The sequence below is a fragment of the Bison bison genome, unplaced genomic scaffold, assembly GCF_000754665.1.
Source record: "Bison bison bison isolate TAMUID 2011002044 unplaced genomic scaffold, Bison_UMD1.0 scf7180017864139, whole genome shotgun sequence".
Taxonomy (NCBI): domain Eukaryota; kingdom Metazoa; phylum Chordata; class Mammalia; order Artiodactyla; family Bovidae; genus Bison; species Bison bison.
The window spans coordinates 667,945-683,734 of record NW_011494711.1 but is presented as its reverse complement, the minus strand read 5'-3'; positions in this window follow the sequence as shown (position 1 = coordinate 683,734).

Sequence of the window (15,790 nt, the reverse complement as noted above, 5' to 3'; positions counted from 1 at the left end):
GGAAAAACCATAGCCTTGACTAGACGAACCTTTGTTGGCAAAGTAATGTCTCTGCTTTTCAATATGCTGTCTAGGTTGGTCATAACCTTCCTTCCAAGGAGTAAGTGTCTTTTAATTTCATGGCTGCAGTCACCATCCACAGTGACTTTGGAGCCCCAAAAAATAAAGTCTGACACTGTTTCCACTGTTTCCTCCTCTACTTCCCATGACGTGATGGGACCAGATGCCATGATCTTCATTTTCTGAATGTTGAGCTTTAAGCCAACTTTTTCTCTCTTCACTTTCACTTTCATCAAGAGGCTTTTTAGTTCCTCTTCACTTTCTGCCATAAGGCTGGTGTCATCTGCATATCTGAGGTTATTGATATTTCTGCCAGCAATCTCGATTCTAGCTTGTGCTTCTTCCAGACCAGCGTTTCTCATGATGTACTCTGCATAGAAGTTAAATAAGCGGGGTGACAATATACAGCTTTGACATACTCCTTTTCCTATTTGGAACCAGTCTGTTGTTCCATGTCCAGTTCTAACTGTTGCTTCCTGACCTGCATACAGGTTTCTCAAGAGGCAGGTCAGGTGGTCTGGTATTCCCATCTCTTTCAGAATTTTCCACAGTTTATTGTGATCCACATAGTCTAAGGCTTTGGCATAGTCAATAAAGCAGAAATAGATGATTTTCTGGAACTCTCTTGCTTTTTCGATGATCCAGTGGATGTTGGCAATTTGATCTCTGGTTCCTCTGCCTTTTCTAAAACCAGCTTGAACAACTGGAAGTTCACGGTTCACGTATTGCTGAAGCCTGGCTTGGAGAATTTTGAGCCTTACTTTACTAACGTGTGACTCCCCTTAATGAGCTGTATCACTATGATCCCACTCCAGTCACTATTGACTGCAGGCTTGTGAGAAGCCCGGGTGGCACTGGTGATAAAGAACCCATTTGCCAGTACTGGAGACCTTAGAGAGGTGGGTTCAGTCCCTGGGTCAGAAAGATCCCCTGGAGGAGAGCATGGCAATCCATTCCAGTATTCTTGCCTGGAGAATTCCATGGGCCGAGGAGCCTGGAGGGCTACAGTCCATAGGGTTCAAAGAGTCAGACAGGACTGAAGAGACTTAGCACACACACATATAAGAAGTCCAAATGAGACCTACTGAAACACCAAACAGTTGATCTCAGTCAACACACAGAACTGTGAAATATGACAAATGGTTGTCCTTGCAAGTCACTGATTACAGAGTGATTTGCTACCCAGGAACAGAAGACTGGATCCCTTCTTCCTGTGCTCTCACTGTCCCATTCTTTTGTGGGTGCTTCCTATTATTACTTCCCAAGTAGATAAACTTTGATCTAAATCTAGTCTTAGAATTTACTTTTAGAGGAGCCCAAAAAAGACAACACAACTAATAATTATAATACACTACACAACTAATAATTAACCAAATCAATATAAAATAGTCTCACATTAATTGTCACACACATGCATTCACACAAAAAATGAGGACTCTTTTTTTTTTTTTTTTTAGATAGGAAATAGAGCTTAATGAGTAGAACTTACTTGCTAATGACTACAAAATAAAATAATGGCATTGTCATATACTGTGCAAAAGGAAATGTGTTGTAGATGTTTCTGTCCATTTTTATACCATTCTTATTCCTCTCCTTTGATCAACAATGACAAAGGAAAAATTGAACTATTGGAAGCATTCTTGTGAATTTATTTGCTAGCCTGCTGGCTTAGTTCCTTTGAACTGCTAAAGCAAAATACCTTAAACTGTTTATGAACAAATATATTTCTTATATTCTGGAGGCTGTCCAAGATCAAGGGTCCTCCAGATTCAGTGCCTGAATCTGGGCTGAATCAGTGCCTGAATCTGATTCAGGGCTCACTTTCCAATTTACATATCTGTGCTAGCTTTGTCCTCACATGGGGGAAGATGTAAAGGAGCTCTCTGAAGTCTCTTTTATAAAGGCACTAATCCCATTCATAAGTGCTGCACCCTCATGACCCAAATTATCTCCCAAAGGCCACAAACTCCTAATGCTATTACACTGGAGTTTAGGTCTCAGTATACCAGTTTTGAGGGCAAGGCACAAACATTCAGTCTATAACAACTTCCTATTTTAAAACTGTATATGAATAAAGGTTTATCATAGCCATAAAAATAAAATAAGGTTTAGAAAAGATTTTGATTATTTAAAGTGATTACTTTTGAAATATGTTAATGGTCTCAAAATTTTATTCTTTGAAGAAATTTAAAATAGGACAGGCTTTCATCCTTACGAATAGCTTACATGTAGATTTTCCAGAAGTAGAAAAATACATGGTGTCTTGTTGTCCTTTTAAGCTGGAAAACAATATAGTAAGTCATTTTCTCATCTGCTAATTCACATTTGTCTTTAATTTCTTGTATTCCACATAATAAAGGGTGTACTTAACAAATATCTCACCTAGTAGATAGAGCATGAGTAACTCCGTTGAGTGCATATTCACTTTTTTGAATAGATGAGTTAACTTCTTTAGTGATATTTCACTATCTGTAAAGCATTTACCATAGTTAATGTTTTAATAACACTAGTATTTTATTTGAAATAAAATTAATTGTACATAATTCTACTTTATGTAAATATGTCATTACATATACCTTTGAAACTCCATGTAGAATTCAAGTTCATTTTAAAGTATGTTTTTCTATAGCATGGTTTAAAACTTGGATAGCTGGCCTTTGAAATGTATAAATTATAGAAGGAAAAAATCAGCATAGTTTTCTTTTCCTGAGAAGTGGAGCAGTTAATATTCAACATGAAATGTCTAATCTTTAAATACATTATAATCTAACTGCTTAGGATAATTTTTGCTTTAATACCTTAAGAGTCTGCAAAGCCTGAAGGATGGGATTATTAAGATGGAATTTTAATGTCAAAATTATCAGAGAAGTGAACATATTGCTAGTGTTCATAAAAAATTGTATTCAATTTCTGAATGATTTGTTCAAATAAGAGATGAGAATATATTTGATTATAGCTAGTAAGTAACCCAAAATTTGATCAGATGACTGGAGGTCACTGCTACATAAAGGCTGTCGACCTCATAGATTAGACTATTTAAGAGCTGAATTTACTCTATATAAATGTACCTGAAGAGATAGGCATAAAAATGTGGCTAGGAAGTAATTAAACTGTTAGAATATTTTGTAGTGAAAATAATAAGGAAAGGAGAGTATGAAAATTAAAAATGAATGTAAATGATGGTAATTTCTTTGGAAAACAAAGCAAAAGTATAGAAAACATTTCTCAGCTTTCATGTTTTTTGAAGCTCTGGGGTAACTCAAAACCAACATACACAACATATTTCTAAACTTAAATCTTATTTTATTTAGCAGACCTTTTGATTAGTGTTCATATTAATCTATGGTGTAGAATTTACTATAGAAAGCCAACTAGTATGAAAAGCAAAAGCAAAATAGCATTTAACTGTACTATTTTAGGTAATTGTTTTTTAAGCAAATACGTACTTTGCAGTATTCTTTATAATCATGCTTGTCAGTTTCTTAAGGAGAATTATCCCTATAGCAATACAAACTTCCCCCTCTACATTAACAAATACCTACAATGATGTGCTCATACATAACCATTTATGACTAATAATAGAAACTATAATAAGCAATCAATAGTCATTCAAACTTACAATTATAATTTTTTAGCCCACTGATGGGGGAAATGGAGAAAGTTGTCTTATGCATTACCCTTAAGATACAAAAGCTCAGTAGGTATCCTTCTTAGAACAATGCACATTTGTAATTTATGAATGTTCTTTTATATTCTTGTAGATATAAATATACAGTTACATTTTCCCTTTTCCCCAGTGCTACATAATTATAACTTGTAATATGTAAATATGAGTTCACAGGATGTTCAGTAGGAGAGAAGAATGTTATACTTGCAGATTTGTCTAGTATTATATTTGCAGAATTCAGATCTTATTATTAGGCTTTATGTTGCATTGCAAAAAAGTAAAAATACATTGTTGTAAATTGACTTGTCTAGAAAACATATCATCTGGTGATTCTGTTAAGTTTTGAAGATTATCTCAACATTATTTATTGTTAGAAATAGACATTACAGTTTTGGCTGAACATTTTACTCCCTTTACTTTTATATAAGTAAGTGGAGGTCATAGTGTCCTATATTCTTGGTGAGAAAATATAGTTTGAACATTAATATCATGAGATATTAGAATTTATAGAACCTTAGCATCTAGGCAGAAATGGAACACTAATTGATTGGCAGTGGCTGCCTAAATGCAATTTAAAGGATTCAATCATGATTAGAGGTTGAAGGATACTTATCAATCCATTGAGCAAGAGCCCTTGGCTGATTGAGAACATATGTCTTGAGTCCTGGAGAGCAGCGTGGTGGCAAGTAGGCTGTGGACTTGCCTCCCCTTGTCTAGCACATATCAAAGATCACTAAAAGCTGGCCAAAATGAAGATTCCAATTCTTAAAACATATCATTGAATTATCAGACATATCTATTTCTGAATTTGTGTCCATATATTTGCTCAAAATCTGATTCTTGTAACTCTCTCCACTTAGTCTTAATTTATTTCTCCTTTCAGTCTGCAAACATTTTAAATCTTCTTTCCCCACCTTGGTTATTTCTCTTTTCCAAATCAAAAGTCATTAATTGCTCCAAATTTTTAACCATCTCTACATTTGCTCAGTTCAGTTCAGCTCAGTCTCTCAGTCATGCCTCACTCTTTGCAACCCCATGGACTGCAGCATGCCAGGCATCCCTGTCCGTAACCAACTCCCGGAGCTTACTCAAACTCACCTCCATCAAGTCGGTGATGCCATCCAGCCATATCATCCTCTCTTGTCCCCTTCTCCTCCTGCCTTTGATCTTCCCCAGCATCAGGGTCTTTTCCAATGAGTCAATTCTTCACATCAGGTGGCCAAAGTATTGGAGTTTCAACTTCAGCATCAGTCATTCCAATGAATATTCAAGACTGGTTTCCTTTAGGATGGACTGGTGGGATCTCCTTGCAATCCAAGGGACTCTCAAGAGTCTTCTCCAATACCACAGTTCAAAAGCATCAATTCTTCAGTGCTCAGCTTTCTTTATAGTCCAACTTTCATATCCATACATGACTACTGGAAAAAACATAGCTTTGACTGGATGGACCTTTGTTGGCAAAGGAATATTTCTGCTTTTTAATATGCTGTCTAGGTTGGTCATAGCTTTGCTTCCAAGGAGCAAGCATCTTTTAATTTCATGGCTGCAGTCACTATTTGCAGTGATTTTGGAGGCCAAAAAATAAAGTCTCTACTGTTTACATTGTTTCCCCATGATTTTGCCATGAAGTGATGGGACCAGATCCCATGATCTTAGTTTTCTGAATGTTGAGTTTTAAGCCAACTTTTTCACTCTCCTCTTTCAATTTCATCAAGAAGCTCTTTAGTTCTTCTTCACTTTCTGCCATAAGTGTGGTGTCATCTGCATATCTGAAGTAATAGATATTTCTCCTGGCAATCTTGATTCCAGCTTATTCTTCATCCAGCATTTCTCATGATGTACTCTGCATATAAGTTAAATAAGCAGGGTGACAATATACAGCCTTAATGTACTCCTTTCCCAATTTGGAACCAATCTATTGTTCCATGTCCAGTTTTAACTGTTGCTTCTTGACCTGCATACAGATTTCTCTGGAGGCAGATAAGGTGGTCTGGTATATCCATCTCTTGAAGAATTTTCCAGTTTGTTGTGATCCACACACATTTGCTCAAGTTCTTCTTAAAATATTACTCCCAGAACTAAGTCCTTTAGATGGTATCTTAACTCTGTAAAGTAAACCAATGATTTCTCTTCATGAACACACAGTACTCCTGTGTAATTCAACATAAAATCCCATTATCTATTTTATGGTATTTTCATCCTCTTGGATCATACTGCACTTACCATTGAGTACAGTATTTAGATTTTTAAAAAATGAAACATTCTTATTTGTTCCAAATACTAGGTGTTTACTAATTCACTTATCTTATAATAATGATAAGCATTCTTTTATGATTGCTCATTATTAGCCGAGTCATACTAACCATTTTATCTTGATTATATTACCTAAAATCATCACAGCCTTCGTTGTATCTACAAAATAGATATAAAAAAAAAGTACCAGAAGAAGTTGAATACTCTGCCCAAAGATGTGGGCATTCAACCACTTTACGTTTATTATGTTAGTTTAGAACAATTCATCCTTTTGAATTTTTATTTAACATTGATGTTAGGCTCTCTTAGGAGACAAGGAACGCATTCTGAGTTTATCTTTGATGTTGAAGATTTATTTTAAGTGGGCTTCAAGAAAATGTTAGTGGAAAACTGAGTTACACAGCAAGTCTCAAATAAAAGGAAATTTTCTGCAGATATTTAATAGCTTTAGTGTCTCAACTGCAATATTCTTTACCCAACAGAATGCTTTGTGCTTAGCATCCTTCTTGAGAAGAGCTTTTCTTTCCTCTTTACAGTAGGAAGTGATATCATGGTTTTTCAAATGCTTTCTGTCTCTTCTGCTACTGCCTATAGTGAGAAAAAAAGACTACTCTTTGCTTAGATAAAGTGAAGTCACTCAGTCGTGTCTGACTCTTTGCGACCCCATTGGCAGTAGCCTGCACCAGGCTCCTCCGTCCATGGGATTTTGTAGGCAATTGGAGTGGGTTGCCATTTCCTTCTCCAGGGAATCTTCCTGACCCAGGGATTCAACCCAGATCTCCCGGATTATAGACAGACACTTTACCATCTGAGCCACCAGGGAAGACCTACTCTCTGCTTAGATCCTTTTAATTAATTACATCCTCTGCATATTTGTTTTAATCACAATACTTGATGCTTGTCATCTTACCAAACACCTTTCATTTAGTTTTTCTTTGGTTCTCCCAACAATCTTAAGATTGGCAACTTTATTTTTTAGATATGGAATATTTATTTAGCTATTGTCAGTGAAAGTGAAAGTTGCTCAGTCATGTCCAGCTCTTTGTGACCCCATGGACTGTAGTCCATGGAATTTTTCAGGCCAGAATACTGGAGTGGGTAGCCTTTCCCTTCTCCAGGGGATCCTCCCAGCCCAGGGATCAAACCCAGGTCTCCCTCATTGCAGGTGGATTCTTTACCAGCTGAGCCACAAGAGAAGCCCAAGAATACTAGAGTGTATAGCCTATCCCTTCTCCGGTGGATCTTCCTGACCCAGGAATTGAACCAGGATCTCCTGCATTGCAGGCTGATTCTTTACCAGCTAAGCTATTAGGGAAGCCCATTGTCATTAATTTAATATAACAAAAAATAAGTGATGATTAACTCTTCTTAACAAGCTTGGAACACTTATCAGATTTTGGTAACTTTACATCATTGAATCAAGATACATTCATACAACATTTGGTATATGCAACATTTTAATTCTCAAATGACATTAAAAAAATCCCCTTGATTCTTGGAGAAATAAACACAAATATACAAATTATTAAATAGGACATTTCTGCACATGGATTCATACTCAGGTTTGTCTCCAAGGTCTAGGTGCTGTAACTATGCCTGTCTTCTCTCTGTTTCTTAAGTTCTGCCCATTCTACTGGGCAGCAATGCTTTTTCCTGTGTCCCACGTTCCCATCTCAAAGCTTATTAAGTGATGGTTAAGTGCATCTTCCTCTGGTGATCCTGAAGAACTTAAAATTTTGCCACATGCCTTACTTGTATGAAAATATAAGGTATGTGTGCCTTTCTTTGATCCACTACTCTAATAGATCTATCAAAAATAAATCACATTAGCTCGAACAAAAATGTCTTGGTAACATAGCAAAATGTTAACAACATACACACTTGCAAATCCATAATGTAATTTTGTTGCATAGATCTTCTGCTTATTAAACTTCAAATTCACAAATCTCCTTTTATGTAAATGAAAACATTTACCTAATTTTCACTTGTTTTATCTTCCATTTTCCATGTTCTCTTAAGTGTTATTTACGGAAAGTGTCCAATTACATACATTTTTAATGTTCTCATCAGCAGGGCTCTGCTGGAAACCAGGAGCTCTTTTTGTGAAGTAACCACTCTTTTATCATTATTCTCCTTTATTGGACTTCACACTTTCTCTTCATTTCAGTTGCAAAATTGCTTGAAACATTTCTTTGCAGATAGCTATTCATTTGTCTCTAAACAATCACTATTAAAAATAAAGCTGTTCTTGTATGTTCAGGTTTCTAGGAAAAAATTTTAAAAAAAGAATTGGGTCAAACATACATTTAAATTGTTGATAGTTACTCCCAAATCATCCAATAAATTGTGTTACTCTATTCTACCTATTAGTGATGCATTGATGCTGTATACTTTTGCCCCACTCTTGAACACAGGGTTTAATTAATTGTTTTTCTTATTGTTATATATTAATTATACCATATATGTTTTTTTGGGGGGGTGGGGTCCAAAATCACTGTAGATGGTGATCACAACCATGAAATTAAAAGACACTTGCTCCTTGGAAGGAATCTTATGACCAACCTAGAGAGCATATTAGAAAGCAGAGATATTGCCAACAAAGGTCCATCTACTCAAAGCTATGGTTTTTCCAGTAGTCGTGTATGAATGTGAGAGTTGGACTATAAAGAAATCTGAGCACTGAAGAATTGATGCTTTTGACCTGTGGTGTTGGAGAAGACTCTTGAGAGTCCCTTGGACAGCAAGGAAATCCAACCAGTCCATCCTAAAGGAAATTAGTCTTGAATATTCATTGGAAGGACTGATGCTAAAGATGAAACCCCAATACTTTGGCCACCTGTTGCAAAGAACTGACTCTTTGGAAAAGACCCTGATGCTGGGAAAGATCAAAGGAGGGAGGAGAAGGGGACAAGAGAACATGAGATGGTTGAATGGCATCACCGACTTGATGGACATGAGTTTGAGTAAGCTCTGGGAGTTGGTGATGGACAGGGAAGCCTGGCGTGCTGCAGTCCATGGGGTAGCAAAGAGTCAGGAATGACTGAGCGACTGAACTGAACTGAACTGTATATGTTAAGAACTGCATATACTTCTACCCATATCTTTTGATTCTATAAACAATTTAAATCCCCACTTAGTTTCCTTTGAGTCTTTTTAAATTCTCAATTAACTTGCATCTTTATTTTCCTAGAACCCATCTTAAGGCCCTGCAATTTTCATTTCTTCATTTATTCTTTTGGACAGGTTCCTCTTTCCATCTTCTTTGTGGATATTATTTTTAAAACTTTAAGATGCAAACAATATGTTTAAAAAACATATATATATATATATATATCTCCACAAGATAAACTTCATTAATTACAAGTCAGTCATCCTTCTATTGGCTGTCCTTATAGCTACTTAATTGAATTAAGTAAAACTTAGGAATATTAACTGATCTAAATGCAGATAAACCTTAATTTTTCTGAATGAGATAATAATAATGTGCTTCTATACTTTATAAAGAACTTCAACCTACTTCCCACTTAATCCTAGCAACTCTTGGTAGCATAAATATTAATATTTCTATCATGAAGATGAGAAAACTGAGACTCAAAGACTAACTGACTTGCCCAAAGTAACAATTTAGATACAATACACATGAGATTTTAACTTTAAATATAATATTCTTTCCAGTTGAGCTTGCTGTTTTTAAAAAAAAACAAAACATGAAGTATTTCTGTAATTGTCTTCTCTGTTGCCTTTTGTACCCTAACAAAATGTCCTCCCTGACTGAAAAATCCACTAATTAATTCTGTTGAATTAAGACTTTTAACATCGAAGAGCCCTCTATTCAAAATCCAAATACCCTTAGAGATTTAATAATCATGCTGTTAAGTAATTAAACCTTAGTAAGAATTAGCTTATCAGATTGCTTTCCATCAACCACTAAGTGAGAAGCAATGGAGCACAGAGTAGAAGAGATGGGATGGGGTGGGAACCGGAACAGAAACAATCCTGAAGGCAACTGACAGAGTGTAACTAACTTTGTGGCATGAAATCCTGGATACCTGGTATAAATGGGGAGTATAACTACTAGAGCTGTAGATACCAGGAGAAAATCAATATTTCATAATTTTGTCATATTGACTTTGGCTAAAGACATAAACTAACAGTCATTCTATGTTAATTGGTATTTTACTTCTTTTATTACCCTTATTCTCTCATTTTATAGATGATAGTATGCTCTGGTGTGCTCTTCTCTTGGTCTGTCACATATTTTCATAGATTTCAACTCAAAGACAAACAAATCAATAAAATTCCCCATCAGTGAGGCTTCTCAGACCATTTCCACCACTTTCCAGACCTGGTAAATTTAGCCACTCTCCGTCTTGTGCCTCAGTGTAATGTACGCAAGCTTATGTTATACAGTTATGACTCGTTTTTGTAAATTTTTTATATCTTCTTCCTTCTACCTATGTTATACTGGAATACAAAGTCATATTTATCTTTGCATTCCTGACATCTCTCACAAGGTCTAGATCTTGTGGTCATGACAATTAGGTACTTAGTAAATATTTAATGAATTAAGACATGAGAAAATATGTGAATATGAATGTAAGTATATTTCTATATAACAATTATTTCATCCTCTCTCAATCAAGCTAGATAGTCATCTGTGTTTTTGCTATTAATACTTTTAAATTGTTTTATTATCCTTCACATTAATTTCATAGACTTCTTTTTAAAACAACATATTTGAAGCCAGAGACTGGAAGATAAAAGAAGTTTCACCAGGAGCACATAGTAACCTAGTAAGAAAAAAAAAAAACAAAAATAAATCAAACACCAAATGGTAAAACTTAAGCTATATTCTTTCAGTTAAAGAAACACAAATAGCTTTTCTTTAGATAAACAAACTTTTTAACTTATATTACCAGTGGGCCAGTACATGATTATATTTTGTATTCCTATTGCTGAACAATATGTATAAGATCAATTCAGTGAATTTATTAGTCGAAATTAGAAAAAAACAGCAATCAGTGTTTTGAATATCAAAGGAGAAAGTCAGTCAGTTTACTGGCTGCATTTTCAAAATTTATTTTTTTTATTTAGTATTTAACTGGTTTTTCTGCCATGGTATAGACACATATGTGCTATATGAAGTGTCCATAGATTAGGCCATTTAAATGAAGGTATTTATATATTTTTGTGAGCCTTTGTTCATCATCAATTATAATACCATCTATCCCACACATGCTAATGCATAATATGACTTTATATACTTGACTCTGTTTTTCTCCCCCAATTTCACATTCTACTATCTTGGCAAGTCTGCATTTAATACATACCCTGGAAGATCACTTTTGCTTCTGTGGTTCTTGAAAATTTTACAAGTTTTGACCAAACAGGATGCAGAATTGTTTTTGAGTTTCTGCCATGAAATGTCTAATAACCCTGTCAGTCTTCTAAAAATACTGTGTTAATAAATTCTGACAATGTGCAAAACATAGTGAGAAGAGAAATGTTTTCGTCCCACGCAGCTTTTCTCCAAATGATAGAAGAAAGGGAGAGAAAGACCTTGCAATTAGGTCAGATAGGCCATTTCTTTGCCAAAAGATTATTTCTGAAACTTCCATTTCCAAACTCTATCTGAGGAGGATAATTATAAAGGTCTGAAACAAGGAAAACTCTACTATGGGTTTGGAAGCACAGACAACAATATAAAAACTAGCCCATAAGAGAAACTTTGTTATTTTAAAATTTTGATAGCTAGCTTTCTGAAGCTTTTCCTTTCACCTAGTTTCATAACTTTTAACACTAAATCAAGTCCTATCTTTTTGGATGGGTGTTTTTCATTGTAAGCTACTAGATGGCACAGCATTATGACCCCTTATAATAGAGAATGGTGCATGAGTGGAGTGCTGTGTGTGTGTGCGTACAGACACATACTGAAGCAGACGCACACACACACACAAAGCAGTTTTCTTCTTCCAACATCTATTGCAGAGTTAGTTAAAACTAAAGCATAAGGAAAGCCATGAGGATCAACCATTGAGTAATTCATTACTGAGGCTTTGATGGTATGTTGATTTATTTAATGGTATTGTTGGCTATGCAATCCTTATTATATTAGGAAAGGTCATGGGTACATATATACCTTTCTCATAAATGCTGCACATGGAAAAGAAAATCTAATTCCATGGGAAAATGGTAAAAATAAACAAATACCCATTTTCCTTAAGGCTGATCTGGAAACTCTTGGTGACTACTAATATATGACAAATGTTGAAAGCATTGTCTTTATACTTCTCTGAGTTACAACATTTATGACGGTGTTCTTCTAAAAGCCATGACATCAGAAGCACCCCAGGAGCCTACAATCACAGCTGTTTCAAATGCAAGCTTTTGACTGCAAGGTAGTGAAGAGCAGGCTGGTGGATCAACCCTCAAAGCTTTGCTTTTGAAATTAAATTCCAGTTAGGTTCAGGCAAAACTGAACTGGTGTGTACCAGGCACCATGCAGCACTTCACAGCATAGATTCTCCTGCAGTACAAGCAGTGTGACTTTGACCAGTTTATTCCCAGATTTACCTGCTCTGGATACCTTCCAAGCAGAGTAATCATATATATCAAAAATACTTTACAGTTTTGTGAAAGGTTTAAAAAAATAAAAAGGGGAATTTGCTAAATCCTCTTTCCCTGTGAGACCTAATGAGTACCTCAAGATACTGCCTGTCTGAAGGGAGGAGGGATTCATGTTTAAAGTCATTATTCCACCTAACTCCATCAATTTCATGTCACCAACACATCAAAAGGTGCAATTTTCAGAAAGCTGTTTTCTGCTTCAGTCTTTTCATTGTTGTTTCACAACACACTTGCTTACTTAGGTGTTCCCAGCGTATTGCACCCTTGCAATGTATGCACTGTTTGGACATGATACGTTCCTGCTTTCAGTTAATTAATACATCACAAGGAAATTTCTAAATGACAAAGCCCCCGGATCTCACAAACAAGCCTAGGATATTATCCCCAAATCCTGTTTTCACTGGATTTTTTTTTTCTCATAATGTTTTTTATTTGTGTAAAATGCATTTTGATTTCAGTGCACACCATAAGAAAACTTGATATCCAAATAATATCAGCCATAATTCAAGTAAAGTAAACAAAATAGGAAGTAAACTCTAACATCCTAGCATTATTTTTCATCTTTCACATTCTTTACCACATCTCTTAGCACCTTATAGATACTTTTTTTTTTTTTTTAATTTTCCCTCCCATTGAAAGAACAGTCACAGTTAGGCTACATCTACAAGATGTAATAAAACTAAGTATCAGTATCGGGGAGCTCAATTCTCTTTTCAACTCTACCTGCTTATTACTATTTAAACTAATTGGGAAAGTCACAAACAATGGTTCTTTGTAAACCAAAGAGAAGGATTCAGGTGATTTTTTGTAAAAAAAAAAAAAAAAGTGCAAATGAACATGTGAGCATAAAAGTATTTTCATAAGCCAGTAAAAAATATATTTTGTATGGGGCACCCTTTAAACACATGCAAGCATATAATATATGTATTTATAATATATATATATATATAAATTCAACATATATGTAAAGTTTTTTGAAAGTTGAATATATTCAAAGCCTCAGCTTGGGTTCAAAACATCAATGGTATCCCAGTCAAGTTAAGGGCACTCTTAGGTGTCTCATTCTCCAATTAAATACGGTTTTTATGTTAAACCTGATATATTTTGATAACAAAACTTGTTTGGTTATTCAAAGATAATTTAAGGATGAAGACTATATTGTATGTTAAAAATTATGGAAATCTTGATTAAAAACCTAAAATGCCCATTGAGGGTTAAATTAATAATTGAAGTTAGGTACTTCAAAAGTGATTAAAGATATTAAATATGTAGTCCATGATTTAAACTGAACAATATTATTTGTAATTTTTAAAAGCAAATGGTCTAGGGATTCCATGTGTCGATAGAAATTATTAATGATTTTCTTTACAAAACTCTTGAGATTTACAACTTAAGCTTGCTAAGTCACTTTAGTCATGTCTGACTCTTTTGCAACCCCATGGACTGTAATCCGCCAGGCTCCTCTGTCCATGGGATTCTCCAGGCAAGAATACTGGCATGGGTTGCCATTTCCTTCTTCAGGGGATCTTCCCAACCCACAGGTCAAACCCATATCTCTTACACGTCCTGCATTGGCAGGTGGGTTCTTTACTACTAGTGTTACCTGGGAAGACACAATTTAAGCTTAATGGTACAATTGCCCACTGTAACAGTGAGGAAAATAGAATTATGTGTGTGCATATGTACTTGTTTGGGAAAAAATGCTACACTGATGTCTTTCTTCTCTTGTCTCTCTCTCTAGAAAATTAAGAAAGTTTCTTTGTATATTATGAAACTAAGGGAGTGCACAGTCATATTAAACTCTCAAAAACAGGCTTTTCAAAAACGTTTACATGAAGCAGTCCTTAAAATTTAAATCACATGCTAGTGTGAAAATCCTCAAGAAAGAGAGAAATAAGGAAGGGTCCTCCGTACCAGTGGCAATGATGGCATCACATGGAGAACAAGTAAGGAACTTCCCTCATGTCTCAGTAGGTACAGAAAGTGCCTGCAAAGTAGGTGACCCTGGTTTGATCCCTGAGTCAAGAAGATTCCTCTGCAGAAGGGAATGGCAACCCACTCCAGAGTATTCTTGCCTGGAGAATTCCATGGACAGAGGAGCCTGGCGGGCTACAGTGCATGGGGTCACAAAGGGTCAGACACGACTGAGCTACTAACACTTACTTACTTACTTATCTAAAGCTTCCCCAATGGCTCAGCAGGTAAAGAATCTGCCCACAAGTGTCTGGATGCTACTGTGTGCTTCATGCTCAGTCGTTAAATCTGTCCAACACTGCAACCCCATGGGCTGTAGCCCACCAGACGCCTCTGTTCATGGGATTTTTCAGGCAAGAATACTGGAGTGGATTGTTGTTTTCTTCTCCAGAGGATGCTGCTAGTTTCATTCTACTACAGACCAGTCATGCCAGAATTGCTGCTAAAGGTGCATCAGGCCATTCCTGAAACCCAGCTAGGGGAAAAGTTATTAGGTGCACACATATAGGCCAGCCTCTGAGTATTTCCTCCTTCAAATTCTGTACCATTTGCTAGATGATTACAACGCACACAAAAGACCCAGGAAATATCTGCAGCTGCGGAAGAGGCACTGGGGAGTTCCCCATGAAACTCAGCCAACTGGTGGGGTGTAAGAAAGAAGAGGTAAAATACACTTTATAACAATGATCTTTGCCTTGAAGTTCTCCATACCCATTTATTTCCTTAACTATCTTAGTAAGAACAAGTCCAAAGCTTGAGTTCTTACCCATATCCAAACATATGGTATGACACAGCATATATTTACCTTAATACTTCTAGGGTGGAATGAAATCATAAAGTGCATTAATAAAACATCTCAGGACCGAAAAGATTATAAAAGTAGGCAGGCACACTAAACAGTATACCACAGAGAAAGCAGAGTTAATGGGTCAGAAAAAAACATATAAAACAGACAATTTCCTTGAAGAAAAACATAAAACAGCATTCAGTCAGTTCAGTTCAGTTGCTCAGTCGTGTCCGACTCTTTGTGACCCCATGAATCACAGCACGCCAGGTCTCCCTGTCCATCACCAACTCCCAGAGTTCACTGAGACTCACGTCCATCGAGTCAGTGATGCCATCCAGCCATCTCATCCTCTCTCGTCCCCTTCTCCTCCTGCCCCCAATTCCTCCCAGCATCAGAGGCTTTTCCAATGAGTCAACTCTTCG